The sequence below is a fragment of the Euphorbia lathyris genome, chromosome 9 (assembly GCF_963576675.1).
Source record: "Euphorbia lathyris chromosome 9, ddEupLath1.1, whole genome shotgun sequence".
NCBI lineage: Eukaryota > Viridiplantae > Streptophyta > Magnoliopsida > Malpighiales > Euphorbiaceae > Euphorbia > Euphorbia lathyris.
The window spans coordinates 22,344,549-22,348,700 of record NC_088918.1 but is presented as its reverse complement, the minus strand read 5'-3'; positions in this window follow the sequence as shown (position 1 = coordinate 22,348,700).

Here is a 4,152-nt window from a genome sequence, read left to right as displayed (position 1 = left end):
AAGAAAAGAATAGTCTCTCTTAACAAGTTTATCTTACTTCCAATATGTGCCTCTACTTACAAGAAAAGCACCCCATTTATCACTATTCTCAACTCATATTCCACTTCTAAAATCATTCCCAAAACAAAAAAATGGAACCAGAAGTCCATCTTCAAAATCTTAGCATATGCAACAGGCTCTATAACTTCATCAAAAAAACCTTCATGTTACATGCCTCCAAGAGTGTCAAATTAGGTGACCCTTTGCATCAAAATTTACTCAAACCACAAAACAAAACTGTGTTTCAAAGTGATCAAATGGCGAACCCGAGAGACGAGCTTAACGGGGGCGGGGATGGAGATGGGGATGGGGATGAGGCGAGAGTTGAAGACAACTTTGATATTGTTATTAGTTCAGATGCAACATTAGTAGTGCCTTCTGTTGAAGCAAAAGCTCCTAAGAAAGTTGTTAGCATAAATGAAAGAGTGGAAGAGATTGATACAAGTAAGAAGAGGATGAGGAGGAGGAAATCTAGAGATAATTTGAGTTTGTTTGACAAAGAAGAAGATGTGCCTAAACCTTTGAAATCTATTCTTAAAGTTGGGTCCTATTCAGGTGAAAAGTCGGTTTCTTTTGTTAAGTAATCTAATTAAGGATGGATTAGACATAATTGTGACACTTACTCAGGTTTTTATTGCAAGCATCCGGTGTTTAGAGGATTCTCGTAGGGAAAACTGCATGCGTCGTTCTTCTGACAAAGATGGCACGTGTAGTTTCTTCCTACGGGTTCTTTCTGAGGACCGAATGCTTGCAATAATTTTCCGGCTTTCCTATAGTCTTTATTAACAACTTATGCTTATGTATACTTACCAAATTATTAATAAATTTCAGAGAATAAAAATTCCTATTGGCAAAGACTTTTATTGTGCAATAATTCTTCAAATGGGTTGATTTTATTCTTACTAATTTAATATATATATACATATATATATATATATATATATATATATTATTATTATCTAACAGACAATAGCAATACTGAAATTATTCTATAGAATTAAAGTTGAATGGGAAAATAAACAGTAAAACTAAATCAATTGCAATTTTATAAACTTTACCAATTTGCCCAGTATCAACATTACATGCAATCATCTTAATTTTAGGCTTAAAATCTTTTCCTCTTCCTTTTCTTTTCCTACAAACCCACCCACCCAAAACGTAGTTTATGTATTCCTACAATCCACCTTTTGTCTAAACTTGGGTAAATTACATCCATGGCCACTCAACTTTACCAATTTTAACATTATGATCACTAAACTTCAATTCTTAACGGTATGACCACTGAACTTTATACTTTTTAATACCGATAGCCACTCAATTTTAACTAACTCCTCAAAGGGGTAAATTACACCCATGGCCACTGACCTTTACCCATTTTCACATTATGCCACTGAACTTCATTTCTTTCCGGTATGGCCACTGAACTTTACACATTTTAACATCGATGGCCACTTAACGCCTCAAAATGACCATTGACGGCTAAAAATAAAAAAACCAAAGTGTTAATGATATTCTAAGGAACTTTAATTCTTGAAAATTTTCGTTTTTAGGTCATTTAGGTGTTGTTTGGTTATGAGAGAGAAAGTGAATTTCTAGAGAGAGAAAGCTCCAAAAAATGTGATTTTCGAAAATGAAAAATGTGGTTTCATGGTAAATATCGTTCTGGACAACTTTAATTCTTAAATATTTTCATTTTGAGATCGTTAACGATCGTTAATGGTTATTTTGAGAAGTTAGTTAAAATTAAGTGGTCACCGATGTTAAATAGTGTAAAGTGCAATGGCCATACCAGAAAAAAATGAAGCTGAGTGGTCATAATGTGAAAATGGGTAAAGTTAAGTGGCCATGGGTGTAATTTACCCCTCCTCAAAGTGACCGTTACTAATCTCAAAATGAAAATATTCAAGAATTAAAATTGTTCAGAACGACATTTACCATGAAACCACATTTTTTATTTTCCAAAATCATATTTTTCGGAGCTTTCTCTCTCTAAAAATTCACTATTTCTCCTAACAAAACAACACCTAAATGACCTCAAAATGAAAATTTTCAAGAATTAAAGTTCCCTAGAAAATCATTAACGATTTAGAATTTTTATTTTTAGACTTTCAACGGTTGTTTTGAGACGTTGAGTGGCCACCGGTGTTTAAAAGTGTAAAGTTCAGTGACCATACTGTTAATAATTGAAGTTCAATGACCATAATGTTAAATGAGTAAAGTTCAGTGGCCATGAGTGTAATTTACCCGTCCAAACTTCTCTTTCTCCCCCTTCTTCCCTTTCAGAAAATAATAAGATATTTCTCCCTTATTCTGGTTCCGTGCTTTTCTAAATGGTGAGTTCTTCTACCATTTTTGCGCTTTTTCTAGGGTTCTTGCAACTTTTTCTTCACACTGAATCAAATTCTAACTTCTTCAACTCGAATAATTGATTTTTAGTTTTGGTTTAGGATCTTGATATGTTTTTCATTAGAAAACAAACACATGAAAAAATACACTAAACATCACATATATACAAAAAGAGTACATTTGAAGATATAAAGACTCATCATTATTAGAAGAAACTATTAAAAAAAAGTACAAATTCTTTTACCTACAATATATGTTTAAACAAATGTTTTTTAAATTTTCCGAAACAACGCGAGGATTTCGTTCTAGTTCATTGTAATATGAAGATAGTAAGATATCAATTTCCTAGTAGAAATTCAACTGACATTAGACCATGGCCGAGCCGGGCTTGGGTCGTATTTAATCGAGACTGCCAACTAACTATCTTGTCTGGTCTGCATTATAAATAGGGTTGTAATCGAATCGAGCAGAGCGAAGCTTTGATTTGTTTATGCTCGGTTTATTATAAAATTGACGAGATCGAGCTCAACACTATATTCGTGAGCTTATTCACAAGCTTTGCTCGTGAGCAGCTCATTAATTTTGTTCAGAATTTTCGTTCGCGAACAACTCATTAATTATGTCTGTTAATTATTTGGATTTGAAATTTCTTCAACACAAAACTACAGCAGTTTTAAAACCTATAAAACTACGCTGTTTTACATTTTCCCTTCATAGATGTATTATTATAAAGAAAAATAATGGAACCAAGTTTGCTCACGAACGTATTCATGGACATTATAATCGAGTTTGTTCATAAACCTATAACCGAATCTCCTCACGAGCTTTCGGGCCAGGTTTCTTCATGCTCAATCTTGATTTATCTATAAATTGAATTGAACATCATCAAGCTTTTATTGAGTCTAACACTGAGCCGCTCATAAACAGTTTACAACCTCAACTACAAGACTAGAGGAACTAATTTATATAATATATATATATATATATAAAAGAGCGGGTAAGTTTGGGCTGGAACTTTTAAAATAAATTTTCAAATTCAACTCATTTATATGGGACTTGTATTGTATGGACCTAATTGGGCCATGTCAAACTTCAAATATGCATCTCCAAGCAATCGGTTAGGCTTGTGATAAAGCTTAATTTATCACGAACAAATGGAATTGGAAGCCATGATTATCTCTTAATCTTTGGACTAATTTAATGTCACAATATTCTCATAAGAAATGATAAAGATACAAAAAAAAAAAAAAAAAAATAGATAATGGTCCAGTATTCATTTAGGTTCCATTTGATTTACCTGCCAGAAAATAGAAAAATTTACATTCATATTCACATTTTAAAAAATATCTACAACTTTGTCAAAAAGTAATTTGAATTTTATTAAATTAAAAAACCCTCATTTTTTTTAAAACAAATCACGTTAACAATCTCAAAAGGTAAGAAATTCATAACTACATTACTGTGACATTTTTCAAAAAATGTCACAGTTGAAGCCATGATTATCTCTTAATCTTTGGACTAATTTCATGTCAGAAAATTCTCATAAAAAATGACAAAGATAAAAAAAAAAAAAGGATGGATTTACATAGTGTTCTAGTAGTATTCACTTAAGGCTCATTTGGTTTATGAGTTATTTATTGTTAATGTTTGTTGTTTGATAGTACGGTTGGAAAAAAAAAACATAAATTCTTTGTTTTTTTATGTATAAAACAACGGTAGTTTTATAACCAAACATCTAAAACTCTCATTTTTAATATGGAAAGACAA